This window comes from Balaenoptera acutorostrata, chromosome 15, assembly GCF_949987535.1.
Source record: "Balaenoptera acutorostrata chromosome 15, mBalAcu1.1, whole genome shotgun sequence".
NCBI classification, from domain to species: domain Eukaryota; kingdom Metazoa; phylum Chordata; class Mammalia; order Artiodactyla; family Balaenopteridae; genus Balaenoptera; species Balaenoptera acutorostrata.
Window position 1 is genome coordinate 71,864,477 of NC_080078.1, and position 16,450 is coordinate 71,880,926.

General features: G+C 39.0%; 1 long non-coding RNA gene across 1 annotated transcript; it reads right to left on the minus strand.

Annotated features, from left to right (window-relative positions):
* Window positions 1-5,209: 5,209 nt before the first annotated feature.
* On the minus strand, window positions 5,210-6,502 carry LOC130704901 (uncharacterized). The gene is made up of 2 exons (XR_009005459.1): window positions 6,084-6,502; window positions 5,210-5,772 (listed from the first exon to the last, which is right to left on the minus strand). It is a non-coding gene; the product is annotated as an uncharacterized LOC130704901 (long non-coding RNA).
* Window positions 6,503-16,450: the final 9,948 nt, after the last annotated feature.

A 16,450-nucleotide genomic window follows, 5' to 3' on the forward strand; every position in this document is an offset into this window, starting at 1 on the left:
ATTTATTTATGACTGTGTTGGGTCTTCGTTTCTCTGCGAGGGCTTTCTCTAATTGTGGCAAGTGGGGACCACTCTTCATCGCGGTGCGCGGGCCTCTCACCATCGCGGCCTCTCTTGTTGCGGAGCACAGGCTCCAGACACGCAGGCTCAGTAGTTGTGGCTCACGGGCCCAGTTGCTCCGTGGCATGTGGGATCTTCCCAGACCAGGGCTCGAACCCGTGTCCCCTGCATTGGCAGGCAGATTCTCAACCACTGCGCCACCAGGGAAGCCCCCAAGCTCCCTTGATCTTATCACATGAATATTGATGGGCTTATCCCCGAGGGATGGGAAGAAGGGATTAACACTTAGTTTACCTTTCTGGGGCTGCCCTTCCTCCTTACACCCCTATTCTACCCTGTTTCAACACCCTCAAATCTTCTGTAGAAGAAGGTGCATGGCCATGAAGTTCCTTGCATTTTACTTTAAGGTGCCTCTATTTGTGAGAGCCAGCCTGGTATAGTGGTTAAAAACACAGACTGCCTAGATTTGAATTATCAGTCTGTCACTTACCAAATATGAGGCCTGAAAAAAAGAGTTACTATATTTTTCTCTGCCTCTCTCCCCTCAGTGGAGATAATAATGGTTCCTATGCTATAAGGTTATAAGGAGGGTTAAATAAGTTAATTATAAGCACTTATGTTAGCTAAATGCTATAGAAGCCAATAAACGCCCAAATCTCGGTGGCTTAACACAACAAAGGTTTGTTTTTCACTCATGCTGAGTGTGATGGGGTCGGGTAACCCTCCGGAGCCCTCCATGTTGGACTCAATTGATCCAGATTCCCTTCATCTTATGAAGCCTCTCAACACATGGTTTCCACAGTTTTTTAAATAGCTCATGACTGAAAGTGATACACATCCTCTCCCCTCAGAGTCTATTGGCCAGAATCAGCCACATGGGCCCCATAGAATTACAAAGGAGTCTGGGAAATGCAGGAACTATTTGGTGAACACCATTGTCTCTGCCAGTATACGTAAGTTTTGTTAAATATAAAATTAATATGATTTTTAAAGAAGATTCATTTTTTGCGTTGGTAGTTTAATCTTCTTATTGCCATTTTGTATTTTATTCCTGCTTATTATTTCTTACTTTACTCTCAACTTAAAGTTTTATGGCTTCTTATCCTTTTCTGTTTTCCCTTCATTTTGCTTTGTCCTGATCATGACCAATAAGTAGCTGGGCAGAGACCGTAGGAGTGAGAAACCCTATCAACATCTGGGAAATCTAGAGGCCACCATTCTTCCTGGCCCAGCTACTTCTGTAGCTACCTCCTTGGGTTCCCTAGGATGAGTCCTCTGATTCTTCCAGAAATCTCACCCTGGGATGTGTATGGGGGCCACAGCTCAGCCTCACTGGGGCTTTGATTTTCTTCCTGTAGTTGCATGCTTGAGTTGTTGGAAAGGTGTTGCCACTGACATTTCCTTGCCTGATGCAAAGTGCTGTATGTTTTAAAATCCATGGTTTCTGACATGTAACTTTGCCTTTGGAAGACAAAAAGGGAATTGCCAGTAGCAAGCCAACCCAGGGGGGATGGCTAGCAGAGGTCCTATTCAGGGAGGTACCACAGGTCAGTGTTGGTGAAGAGCCAGATGGTGCTGACTTCTCCTACAGGCACCCACAAGTGGGTGGCACCACCAGCCCCCAAAACTCCTCCTCCTGAGTTATCCACCTCCCACCTCGGCAGGCCTTGTAGGGTAGGTCCCTTGACCCCTTTCCCTTTAAGAGAAGTGTTCATCAGAAGCCGCACAAAGAGGGGCCAACTCTGTAATGTTTTTGAATGGAGTCAGCTGGGAGGTCAAGTGCATTTGTCGGGAAAGTATGAAGCAATGTGAGCTGGCTGAGAACTCTAAAATCTGAAAAGAAGAGAAGCTGATCCCTCTGCAGAGTAGGGGCCTGGAGTCCTCCTGGGAAGGCACTTGGGACATTGGGAAGAGTCAGGGCCAGGATTCTCTGCTCTGGCTCCGTCTCTCTAAGGGTTGATAGATGCCTTTCTGGGAAGCTTGGGTGGGTGGGGTGTGGTGGGGCACCAAGCAGAGGGATTTCTTCTGTTCGTAGAGTTAAGGCCATGATGACAGTATATGCCCCACATCATGCATCTAATCTCCCTGCCCCCATGACCTCTAGGGATGGTATTCCTTTCACATAAATGTCTCAACCCCCGGTCCCACAACAGAACCGATCTCTTGCCCAACCCTAGATAGAGGCATTTCCCCCCATCTTTTCTTGACAGAGTGCCAGACTCATAGGCCCTACATCACTGTTCCTGTGAATTTTCTCTGCTCAGCTGATTCTCCAATAATCCTCATTCCAGTTTAAAACAAACAAACAAAAAAAACTACAATCTCCTTAACCTGTTTCAGACTTTGGAACAGTTGAGCTTGGCTTGTGAGAGTCAAGGTGAACTGCTTCTCCGGGAATTGTGACTTTTATTGATGACAAGGCCTGCATCTTCAGATCCTGTGATCAATCTCGAGTACACTCCTCGGAGACGAGGCATTTCTTCTCGACTTATCTGGTTGGGACTGTAAAGGCATAAATCCTGATGCATTGGCTTAAAGAGTAGGTTTTAATATTAATTTCTCCAAGAAGCCTGGAATTTAGAATATTCATCTCATCATATTCACGATTTCAGGTCTTTTATCTCTCCAGTGGCATAGTCAAGGAGAATTGGCCAACATTTTCCTTTCTCTGTATATTATGGTCCTCTTTGGCTCTGTGACCCGCACAGTTTGTCTTTCTGGTTCTAACAAGACATGAGTTGCTCTAGCACATTTCCCCTCTGAAGGCACCCACAGTCTGTTTGGACGTGTGGTGCCTCTCTGAGGATCTTTTAGGTTGCATTTATTCCACAACCCTGGGGCAGAATTAGTTATCTCTGGAGAATTGGATGTCAGGGCTGTCTGGTTTGCCCCTTGGGGCCCTACTTGGAGCCATTAGTGTTGGCTGATTGCTCTCCAAGACCACTCTCAAAGAGGCAGGTATTCACCTCCAAGGAAAATTCCTCACCCAGCTTCTTATTTTGCATAGAACCTGCTGGAACTGAATGGTGGAATATAGCATAAATCCTGGGGGAAGCTTTACCCACCATTCTCATCCACAGTCTAGTCTATTAAAGCTGGTCCTTCTCTGCTTACTTCCATCTTCAAGTGGGATGTTCTCAGCCAAGTAGAGCAATTTTTTTCCTTGATTTTTATCCTCAGAGCAGTGCTCTGGGGCCCATGGGCCCTCATGATTGCCTGGAGAAGTAAGGGAACTCTTAGCAGTAAGATGGACCAAAGACTTTTCAATTTCTACTGGGGAAGGGTTTGGGGACTGAGGACAATGGCCAAAGAGGGCCTATCTTTATCACTAATGTTCTGATTATTTTACCAGGAGGATATATTTCTGTATTACCTGTGTGATTAAAAATTAAGCAAACGAATAACTGAACACTTTATGTGTTAGACTGTACTGATACAATAAAATGCATTGAATTGAACTAAACCCAAAAGAAAGTAAAGACTCTGCTTTGATGACTTGTAAGAGAGAGAAGTTTTCCCTATTCTTAAGAGAGTTAAGAATATCAAACCAGTTTTATTAAAATTATATCTTAACAGATGTGAAACTTGTCTTCCTAATATCTAGTGTGACAAGAAATCCCAAGGAATTGATCAGATTGTATTCCTGCTTTGGTACAACATAGTTTTAATTATTGTAGCTCATTTCAAAGTTGTTTAGTTATTCTTGTGTGTTAATTTTTTTCAGATAAACTTTCAAATGATTTTTTTCAAGTTACCTATTAAAAGACTCATATGGATTTTGATTGAAGCAGAATTAAATTTATTCTTTAAATGTTGCTAGAATTGGCGCTTTGGCTATAGTTATTCTCCCCATCTGCTACATCTCTTCACTTATTCTCATCTTCCTTTAGGTCCTGAGACAGAGTTCTGTAGTTTTCTTTATATGGGTCCTGCACATTTCTTAAGTTTATTCTTAGGTTTTTTATATTTTGTGCTGCTATTGTGAATACAATCTTTCTCTCTCATTATGTTTTCTAACATATAATGGATGCTATATTAATGAATTAATTCATTAGTTCTGTAAGTATGAATATGGAAACATTTTGCATACTTATTTTATAAACTGTACCTCTACCAAATATCCTTACTTATTACATTTTTAAGTGAAATATAGTTGACATACAATAATATTATGTTAGTTTCAGGTGTACTACACAGTGATTTGACATTTGCATACATTATGAAATGATCACCATGATAAGTCTAATAACCTTCTGCTCCCATACAAAGTTACCACAATGTTATTGACTATATTCCTTGTGCTATATATTATATCCCTATGGTTTATTTATTTGATAACTGGAGGTTTGTGCCTCTTTATCCTATTCACCCATTTTGCCCACCACTCACCCCCCTCTCCTCTGGAAACCACCTATTTGTTTTCTGTATCAGTCTGTTTTGGTTTGTTTTATTTATTTGTTTTGTCTTTTAGATTTCACACATAAGTGAGATCATATGATATTTGCCTTTCTCTGTCTGGCTCTTTTCACTTAGCATAATACCCTCTAGATCGATCCACGTTGTCACATATGTCAAAATTTCTTTTTTGTGTGTGACTGGGTAATATTCCGTTGTATATATACACGACATCTTCTTTTTCTCTTTCTTTTTAAATTTTTTTTATTGAAGTATAGTTGATTTACAATGTTGTGTTAGTTTCAGATGTACAGCAACATGATTCAGTTGTGTGTGTATCTTTTTCAGATTCTTTTCCATTATAGGTTATTACAATATATGGAATATAGTTCCCTGTGCTCTACATTAGGTCCTTGTTGCTTACGTATTTTATATATAGTAGTGTGTATCATCTCAAACTCCTAAGTTATCCCTCCCCACCCCTTTCCCCTTTGGTAACCATAAGTTGGTTTTCTATGTCTGTGAGTCTGTTTCTGTTTTGTAAATAAGTTCATTTGTATCATTTTTTCAGATTCCACATGTAAGTGATATCCTATGATATTTGTTGTTCTCTCTCTGACTTACTTCACTTATTATGATAATCTCTAGGTCTATCCATGTTGCTGCAGATGGCATTATTTCATTTTTTTTTTTTTTTTTTTTTTTATTTTAAAGAAAACAGACTTTATTGCCCAGCAATTAAAATCATTTGAACTTATATTTTTCTACATAATTTATTGTGAGATGATCAATGTTAAATAAAATACTAATTTTCATCATTTGCTTTAATTCATGTCTTCTTGACCAATTCTTCATTTTCCCTTCCAAAATGTTGTATGCCACACCTTTGCGGCAATGAAGAATTTTTAAACACCACTGCTAAGGACTTGAACATTCATCTGCAGGTACTTATATTCTTGTTATGTGCACAGCCATCCTCTATGACAAGTTTTTGGGAAACATTTATCACAACGACCTTCATTCATCTTCAACTCATCGGCTCTGTTGTACCTTTGCTTTTGAAGAGGCAAAAGTTCTTCCAATCTCCCAGTTCTCGACCGGTTTCTTCTGTATTGTATCCAGAAATCTCTGTGACCCGAAGCATCTAAGGGTATAGCCGGCATTTACAGCCTAAGGGCCTCCTATACTGTACGGATTCTTCTCCAACTTCAATGCCACGTCTCCAGAGCATATTTACAAAGGAAGATCCGGGAACAAATGCCGACAATGCTCCACTGCGTCGAGACCAGAACTCATTGTTAGTAGGTAAACTGTGCTCTGTTAACAAATTTAGAAACCAATCACAAAGTCAGGTAGGTCAAGGTTGTCTTGAGACCTAAGATCCCTTCCCCCACTACAGAACGTTTCCTTAGTAAGGATAAATGAGCGCCCATTTAAGGGACCCTGAAACCATCTAGGCCGCACACAAAGCTTTACTGCGGATATAAAAGGGCTTCGGCCAAGCCACCCACTGCGCCTTCCAGCCGCCTCAGAACCGAGTGAATCGCAGAAGGCCCTTACTTAGTTTGAGCTGAGAACAGTCGAAATCGGCGCTTATTAAGGAGAAGGAGCAGCTCCGACATACTCACAAAATGCGACTGAGCAGACGGCGCGGAGGAAAGCTCGAGGCTGCGTCAATTGGGGAGGGGGAGAGGAAGGGGGGCCTCCTGACATGACCTTGCGGCTGAGGCCGCGCCGACCGCTCCGCTGTGCCCGGCAGTGGACGGACGGCATCGGGATGGAGGCCCCGGGCGCGGGATCCACAGAGCGGAGAGGCCCGAGGCGGACCCATGCGCTCTGGCTCGGAGCCAGGTTCCCGGCAGAAAAAAAAGAAGAGGATCTAACACCGCAGGAACTCCCCCCCACTCCCTCAAAGAGCCCGGCGACAGGCCCGTAGGCGCTGCCGCCCCGCCCGCAAGGCCGACGGTGTCCGAAGCGCCTTCCTTCTCCGGCGGCCCGGCAGAAAAGAAAGCACCGCGGCCGGGAGGGGCGCATGGGCCCTCCAGGCCTGGCCCCGCCCCTTCCGGCCGGCATTATTTCATTTTTATGGCTGAGTAATATTCCGTTGTATATGTATATACCACATCTTCTTTATCCATTCATCTGTTGATGGACACTTAGGTTGCTTCCATGTCTTGGCTATTGTACATAGTGCTGCAATGAACATTGAGGTGCATGCATCTTTTTGAATTAGAGTTTTCATCCTTTCTGGATATATGCTCAGGAGCGGGGTTGCTGGATCATATGATAACTCTATTTTTAGTTTTTTAAGGCACCTCCGTAATGTTTTCCATAGTGGCTGTACCAATTTACATTCCCATCATCAGTGTAGGAGGGTTCCCTTTTCTCCACACCCTCTCCAGCATTTATTATTTGTAGACTTTTTTATGATGGCCATTCTGACTGGTGTGAAGTGATACCTCATTGTAGTTTTGATTTGCATTTCTCTAATAATTAGCGATGTTGAGCATCTTTTCGTGTGCCTGTTGGCTCTCTGTATGTCATCTTTGGAGAAATGTCTATTTAGGCCTTCTGCCCATTTTTTGATTAGGTTGTTTATTTCTTTTTATATTGAGTTGTATGAGCTGTTCGTATATTTTGGAAATTAAGCCCTTGTCAGTCACATTGTTTGCGAATATTTTCTTCCAGTCCAAAAGTTGTCTTGTCATTTTGTTTACAGTTTCCTTTGCTGTGCAAAAGCTTATAAGTTTGATTAGGTCCATTTGTTTAGTTTTGCTTTTATTTCTTTTGCCTTGGGAGACTGACCTAAGAAAACATCGCTACGATTTATGTCAAAGAATGTTTTGCCTGTGTTCTCTTCTAGGAGTTTTATGGTTGTCGTGTCTTATATTTAAGTCTTTAAGCCATTTGAGTTTATTTTTGTCTTTGGTATGAGCGAGTGTTCTAATTTCACTGATTTACATGTGGCTGTCCAGCTTTCCCAGCACCACCTGCTGAAGAGACTGTCTTTTCTCCATTGTTTATTCTTGCCTTCTTTGTCGATGATTAATTGACTGTAGGTGTGGGGGTTTATTTCTGGGCTCTCTATTCTATTCTGTTGTTCAATATGTCTGTTTTTGTGCAAATGCCACAGTGTTTTGATTATTGTAGCTTTATAGTATTGTCCGAAGTCTGGGAGGGTTATGCCTTCAGCTTTTTTTTCCCCTCAGGATTGCTTTGGAAATTCTGGGTCTTTTGTGGTTCCATATAAATTTTAGGATTATTTGTTCTAGTTCTGTGAAAAATGTCACGGGTAATTTGATAGGGAGCACATTAATTCTGTAGATTGCTTTGGGTAGTATGGTGATTTTAATAATATTAATTCTTCCAGTCCAAGAACATGGGATATATTTCCATTTCTTTGAATCACCTTCAATTTCCTTTATCAATGTTTTATAATTCTCAGTGTGTAAGTGTATAGTTCTCTCCTTCATCAGGTTTATTCTTCAATATTTTATTTTATTTTTTGACACAATTTTAAAAGGGATTTTTTTTTTACTTTCTTTTTCTGATATTTCATCGTTAGTGTAAAGAAATGCAACGGATTTCTGTATGTTAATCTTATATCTCGCTACCTTGCTGAATTTGTTTATCAGTTCTAATAGTTTTTGTGTGGATGCTTTAGGGTTTTCTATATAGAGTATTATGTCACCTGCATATAATGATAATTTTACCTCTTCTCTTCCAATTTGGATACCTTTTATTTCTCTTTCTTGTCTGATTGCTGTGGCTAGGACTTCCAATACTATGTTGAATAGAAGTGGTGAGAGTGAGCATCTTTGTCTTGTTCCAGATTTTAGCAGGAAGGCTTTCAGCTTTTCACCATTGAGTATTATGTTGGCTGTCAGTTTGTCATAAATAGCTTTTATTATGTTGAGATATGTTCCCTCTATACCCACTTTGGTGAGAGTTTTTTTTTATCATGAATGTATGTTGAATCTTATTAAATGGTTTTTCTGCATCTATTGAGATGATGTGACTTTTGTCTCTTCTTGATGTGGTGTATTACATTGATTGATTTGTGTATGTTGAACCATCCTTGTGACCCTGAGATGAATCCAACCTGATCGTGGTGTATGATCCTTTTTATGTGTTGTTGGATTTGGTTTGCTAATATTTTGTTGAGGATTTTTACATCTATCTTCATCAAAGATATTGGCCTGTAATTTTCTTTTTTGGTAGTGTCTTTGTCTGGTTTTGGTATCAGGGTGATGGTAGCTTCATAGAATGACTTTGGGAGTGTTCCCTCCTTTCCAATCTTTTGAAATAATTTGAGAAGGATCAGTATAAGTTCTTCTTTGTATGTTTGGTAAAATTCCCCAGTGAAGCCAGCCAGTCCTGGACTTTTGTTTGCAAGGAGGTGTTTTTGATTTTGTTTTTTTAAATTACAGATTCTATTTCACTTCTAGTGTTCGGACTGTTCAAGTTATCTATTTCTTCTTGATTCAGTTTTGGTGGGCTGTATGTTTCTAGAAACTTGTTTCTTCTAGGTTGTCCAATTGGTTGGCATATAATTGTTCATAGTATTCTCTTATAGTTTTTGTGTTTCTGTGGTATCGGTCATTATTTCTCCTATGTCATTTCATATTTTGTTTATTTAGGTGCTCTCTCTTCTCTTCTTGGTGAGCCTGGCCAGAGGTTTATTGATGTTGTTTACCCTTTCAAAGAACCGTCTCTTGGTTTTATTGATTTTTTTCCATTGTTTTTTAAATCTCTATTTTATTTATTTCCTCCCTGATCTTTATTATTTCCTTCCTTCTGCTGACTTTATGTTTTGTTTGTTCTTTTTCTAATTCTTTTAGGTGGTAGGTTACGTTGTTTATTTGAGATTTTTCTTGTTTTTTGAGGAAGGCCTGTATCACTATGAGCTTCCTTCTTATGCCTGCTTTTGCTGCATCCCATAGATTTTGTATGGTTGTGTTTTCATTGTCATTTGATCCATTGGTTATTTAGTTGTTTAGTCTCCATGTAATTGTTGTTTTTTTTCTCATTTCTCTTTCTGTGGTTGATTGGTAGTTTCATGCCATTGTGGTCAGAAAAGATGCTTGAAATCATTTCTAAATTCTTAAATTTTTTGAGACTTGTTTTGTGTCCCAGTATGTGGTCTATCCTAGAGAATGTTCCATAAATGCTTGAAAAGAATGTGTATTCTATTTTGGGGGGATGTAATGTCCTGAAAATATCAATTAAGTCTAACTGTTATGTCATTTAGGATCTCTATTGCCTTATTGATTTTCTGTCTGGAAGATCTGTCCGTTGATGTCAGTGGGGTGTTAAAGTCTTCTACTATTATTGTATTCCTGTCAATTTCTCCTTTTATGTCTACTGGTATTTGTTTTATGTATTTGGGTTCTCCTATATTGGGTGCATATATGTTAATGAGTATAATATCCTCTTCTTGTTTGATCCTTTTATCATTATATAGTGGTCTTCTTTCTCTCTTTTTTTTTAATAGCCTTTGTTTTAGTCTATTTTGTCTGATATGAGTATTACTACCCCTGCTTTCTTGTCATTTCCATTTGCATGAAATAATGTCTTTTTCCATCCCTCACTTCCTATCTGTGTGTGCCCTTTGCCCTAAAGTGGGTCTCTTGTAGACAGCATATTGTAGGCTCTTGTTTTATTATCCAATCTTCCACTCTGTCTTTTGATTGGAGCATTTAGTCCATTGACATTTAAGGTAATTATTGATAGGTATGTATTTATTGCCATTTTAAACATTGTTTTCCAGTTGATTTTGTATTTCTTCTTTGTTCCTTTTTGTTTTTGTTTTTCCATTGTGGTTTGATGGTTTTCTTTTCTATTATGCTTGAGTTCTCTTCTTTTAGGTTTTTGTGAATTTATTGTATGTTTCTGATTTGCAGTTACCTTGGTTTTCAAGTATGTTAACGCATTACTATATCTACGTGATTTAGACTGGTAGTCATATAAGCTCAAACACATTCTAAAAAAATTTATATTTTCTTACTCCCCTCTTCTATATTTTATGATTTTGTATATTTTACATCTTCATGTTTATCCAAAACTTTTTGATTGTTTTTTAAATCTATGTACTGGCTTATTTAAGTGGTCTACAATCCTTTCATATATTTGCTTTTCCTATTGTGATTTTCCCTTTCCTGTAGATTCTTGCTTCTTTTCTATTTAGAGAAGACATTTCAATATTTCTTTTAGGATAGGTTTAGTATTGCTGTATTCTTTTAGTTTTTGCTTATCGGAGGAATTCTTTATCTCTCTTTCTATTTTAAATGATAATCTGGTTGGGTAGAGTATCCTAGGTTGCAATTTTTCCCTTTGAGGACTTTGAATGTATCTTGCCACTCCCTTCTGGCCTGCAATGTTTCTTTTTCTTTCTTTCTTTCTTTCTTCTCACATCTTTATTGGAGTATAAATGCTTTACAATGTGTGTCAGTTTCCGTTGTCCAACAAAGTGAATCAGCTATATGTATACATATATTCCCATATCCCCTCCTTCTTAAGCTTCCCTCCCACGCTCCCTATCCCATCCCTCTAGGTCGTCACAGAGCATCAAGTTGATCTCCCTGTGCTATGCAGCAGCTTCCCATTAGCCATCCATTTTACGTTTGGTAGTGTATATATGTCAAAGTTACTCTCACTTCATCCCAGCTTCCCCTTCCCCCCTGTGCCCTCAAGTCCATTCTCTACATCTGCGTCTTTATTCCTGCCCTGCCACTAGGTTCATCAGTACTGCTTTTTAAAATTCCATATATATGTGTTAGTGTATGGTATTTGTTTTTCTCTTTCTGACTTACTTCACTCTGTATGACAGATTCTAGGTCCATCCACCTCACTACAAATAACTCAGTTTCATTCCTTTTTATGGCTGAGTAATATTCCATTGTATATATGTGCCACATCTTCTTTATCAACATTCATCTGTTGATGGACATTTAGGTTGCTTCCATGTCCTGGTTATTGTAAATAGTGCTGCAATGAACATTGTGGTACATGTATCTTTTTGAATTATGGTTTTCTCAGGGTATATGCCCAGTAGTGGGATTGCTGTGTCCTGCAATGTTTCTGTAGAGAAATCAGCTGATAGTCTTACAGGGGTTCCCTTGTAAATTTTTCTCTTGCTGCATTTAGAATCCTCCCTTTATCTTTAACTTTTTCCATTTTAATTATGATATGTCTTGTTGTAGGTCTGTTTGGGTTCATCTTGTTTGGGACCCTCTGTGCTTCCTGTAACTTGATATCTGTTTCCTTCTTTAGGTTTTTGAAGTTTTCAGCCATAGTTTCTTCAAATACATTTTCAATCCCCTTTTCTCTCTCTTCTCTTTCTGTGATCCCTATTGTGTATAGATTGGCACACTTTATATTATTCCACAGGTCCTGTAGGTTGCTTTCATTTTTTTCATTTGTCTTTATGTCTGCTGTTCTGATTGGGTGATTTCCATTATTCTATCTTCTAGATCACTTATTTATTCTTCTACATTATTTAGTTTGCTGTTTATTGACTTTAGCTTGGTTTTCATCTCAGCTTTTGAGTTGCCTAATTTTGATTGACTCCTCTTTATAGTTTCTATTGATAGTTTCTTGTTACAGTTATCTGCATTTCTATCAATAGCCTTTCTTAATTCCTTCAGCATTTTTATTACCTCCTTTTTGAACTTGGGGTCTGGTAGACTGGAGAGGTCTGTTTCATTGATTGTTCATTCAGGTGATTTCTCTTATTCTTTTAATTGGGAGTGGTTTCTCTACTTTTTCATTTTACTTATATTTCTCTGGCACTATGAATTTAGGGGAAACAGTTATCTACTGTAGTCTCAGAGGGCTGTTTTTATGTGGGAGCATTCCTGTGTAGCCTGCATGAGTCCAATATTTTTGGTGCAAGGGCTGTTTTTGGTATGGATGCCTGCCATATCTTCCCTCAGGGTGTGCTGACCATTATCCCCTTAATAGGGGGTGTACTGGTGTTGTGGTTACCAGAGCCTGCACTGGATGTTGGGCAGGGCCTCCACTTTGCTCTATGGTTGTCACAGCCCTGTCAGGGGCAGGGTCTGCTTCCCAGTTGTTGCAGTAGAAGTTCCCAGATCCAGTTCTAAGCTGTGGTGTGAGGTAGGTGGGACTGGAGCACTCCTGCTGGGAAAGACTGTTGCTGCTGGCACTGGACTCGCCTCAGCTATGAGAGCACAGTAATCAACTCAGATGTCCCCCAGGCACTGCCGCCAGTGTAAATCTCCTGAAGTCGTGCACCTGCTGGGAATCAGCTCAGATTTCAGCCCTGCCTCCATGTGTGGGCAACCCGCCAGTGCTTACATGCGCCCAAAGCTCATAGCAGCTGAGCTGTGCCAACTGTAAGCACACTGAGAATGAGGCTTCTATTGTGGGGCCACACCCCTCCCCTTGTGCCTGTGTTAACAATGTGGCTCCTATGGCTGAACTGGGCTCCGTCCTGTGCACACCCCCAGTTGCTGCCTGGACCACATCCCAGGCCCTTCAGGTTGTCTCTGCCCAGCCAAACCAAGTCCTCTCCCAGGGTCTGTCCACTGAAGCCTGAGTTTCAGCACCCAGCTGCTGAACATACTCGCTGGCTTGGAAGTGCAGCAAGGTGGCCAGGACCATCTGTGTTGGTCTCTTTCTGTCCTGCCTGCTGCAAGCTGGCTGCTGCACTCTCCTCTGAGCCTCCCTATCTGTCCCGGTGGACCTCCCAGTTGGTGAAGGGGGTTCCCAGGGTGAGGGAACATTTTGTCTTCCACAATTCTCTCCCAGGGGTGCAGGTCCCATCTTGATTCTTTTTTTGTTTCATCCTACTTGGTTACATGGTGATCTTTCTTGCAGCTTTGGCGGTATGAGATCGTCTGCCAGCATTCAGTGGGTATTCTGTGAGAATTGTTACACATGTAGGTATATTTTTGATGTATCTGTGGGAGGAGGTGTGCTTCACGTCCTTCTATTCCTCCATCTTGATCTCTGCCCCTACCACATCTTCTGCATTTATTTATGTATCAATGAACACTTAGGTTGCTTCCATATCTTGGTTATTGTAAAAACTGCTGCAATGAACATTGGGGCGCATATATATTTTCAGAGTAATGTTTTTGTTTTCTTCAGGTAAACACCCAGAAGTGAAATTGATGGCTCAGATGGCAGTTCTATTCTTAATTTTTTTGAAGAAACTCCATACTGTTTTCCATAGTGACTGCACCAATTTACAACCCCACAAACAGCGCATGAGGGTTCCCTTTTCTCCACATCCTCGTCAATACTTGTTGTTTGTTGTTCTTTTGATGATAGCCACTCTGTATGAAGTGGTATCTCATTGTGGTTTTGATTTGCATATCCCTGATGACTAGTGATGTTGAGCATCTTTTCATGTGTCTGTTGTTCATCTGTATGTCTTCTTTGTAAAAATGCCTATTCAGGTCCTCTGCCCATTTTTTAATCGAGTTGTATTTTTTTGATGTTGAATTGTGTGAGTTCTCTGTGCATTTTGGATATTAACCCCTTATCAGATGTATCATTTGCAAATATCTTCTCCCACTCAGGTTGCCTTTTCATTTTGTTGATAGTTTCCTTCACTGTGTAAAAGCTTTTTAGTTTCATTTGGTCTCATTTGTCTTTTTGTTGTTGTTGTTGCTGTTGCTTGAGGAGACATTTCCAAAACGATATTACTAAGACTGATGTCAAAGAGTGTACTGCATGTTTTCTTCCAGGAATTTTATGGTTTCAGTTCTTATATTTAAGTCTCTAATCCATTTTGAGTTTATTTTTATATATGGTGTGAGAAGTAGTCCAGTTTCATTCCTTTGCACGTTGCTATCTAATTTTCCTGACACCAATTATTGAAAAGGCTGTCTTTTCACATTGTATATTTTTGCTTCCTTTGTTGTAGATTAATTGAATGTATAAGCATGGGTTTATTTCTGGTCCATTGATCTATGTGTCTGTTTATGTGTCATTACCATACTGTTTCAATTATTGTAGTTTTGTAGTATAGTTTGAAATCAGGGAGTGTGATGTTCCAGCTTTATTCTTTCTCAGTGTCACTTTTGCTGTTGGGGGGTCTTTTGTGTTTCCATACAAAATTTTAGGATTGTTTGTTCCTAATGCAATTGATATTTTGATAGAGGTTGCATAGAGGTAGTATGGTTATTTAACAATATTAATTCTTCCAATCCATAGCTTTCAATTTGTTTAGTTGTCTTCAATTTTTTTCATCAATGTCTTATACTTTTCAGAGTAAAAGTCTTTTACCTCCTTGATTAGATTTATTCCTAGGTATTTTATTCTTTTTGATGTTATTGTAAATGGGATTGTTTTCTTAATTTCTCTTTGATAGTTTGATATTAGTGTACAGAAGTACAACAGATTTCTGTATATTGATTTTGTATCCTGTGACTTCACTGAATTCATTTATTAATTCTAATATTTTTTGGTGGTGTCTTTAGGATTTTCTCTATGTAGTATCATGTCTGCAAATGATGACAGTTTTACTTGTTCCTTTTCAACTTGAATGCCTTTTATTTCTTTTTCTACTCTGATTGCTGTGGCTAGATCTTCCAATACTATGTTGAATAAAAGTGGCAAGAGTGGGCATGCTTGTCTTGTTCCTGATCTTAGAGGAAATACTTTCAGCTTTTCACTATTGGGGATGATGTTGGTTGTGGGTTTGTCATAAATGGCCTTTATTATGTTGAGATATGTTCCCTCTATACTCACTTTATTAAGAGTTTTTTATCATAAATGGATGTTGAATTTTGTCAAGAGATTTTCCTGCATCTATTGAGATGATCATCTGATTTTTATTCTTCAGTTTGTTAATGTGGTGTATAATGTCTATTTGTGAATATTGAACCATTCTTGAATCTCTGGGATAAATCCTGCTTGATCATGGTGTATGATTCTTTTAATGTATTGTTGAATTTGGTTTGCTACTATTTGGTTGAGGATTTTTGCATCTATGTTCATTTGTCAGTGATACTGGCCAGTAATTTTCCTTTTTTGTGGCTTCTTTGTTTTGGTATTGGGGTGATGCTGGTCTCATAGATGAGTTCTGAAGCATTCCTTCCTCTTCAATTTTTTTGGAGTAGTTTGAGAAGGATAGATGCTAACTCTTCTTTAAATGTTTGGTAGAATTAACCTGTGAAGCTGTGTCCTGGACTTCTGTTTTTTGGGAGTTTTTTGTTTGTTTGCTTGTTTTTTAACTGATACAGTTTCATTACTGGAATTTTCTATTTCTTCCTGATTTATTCTTGGGGTATTGTACATATCTAGGAATTTATCCATTTTTATAGGCGTGTAATTGTTGTAGTAGTCTCTTATGATTCTTTGTATTTCTGTGGTATTGGTTATAATGTCGCTTTCATTTCTGATTTTATTTATTTGGGCCCTCTCTCTTTTTTTCTTGATGAGTCTGGCTAAAGCTTTATCAATTTTGTATATCTTTTCGAAGAACCAGCTTTTAGTTTCATTGATCTTTCCTATTGTTTTTTAGTCTCTATTTCATTTATTTCTGTTCTGATCTTTATGATTTCTTTCCTTATACTAACTGTAGGTTTTGTTTGTTTTTCTTTTTCTAGTTCCTTTAGGTGTAATATTAGATTGTTTATTTGTGATTTTTCTTGTATCCTAAGGTAGGCTTGTATTGCTATAAACTTCCCTCTTAGAACTGCTTTTGCTGTTTCCCATAAACTTTGGATTGATTTGTTTACATTTTCATTTGTCTCCAGATATTTTTTCATTTTCTCTTTGATTTCATCAGTGACCCATGGGTTGTTTAGAATCATATTATTTAGACTCCACGTGTTTGTGTATTTTTGCAGTTTTTTTCTTGCAGTTGATTTCTAGTCTCATAGTGTTGCGGTCGGAAAAGATGCTTGATGTGATTTCAATATTAAACTTATGAAGACTTGTTTTGTAGCATAGCCTGTGATCTATCCTGGAGAATATTACCAGTATCCTTGAAAAGAATGTGTATTCTTCTGTTTTGGGG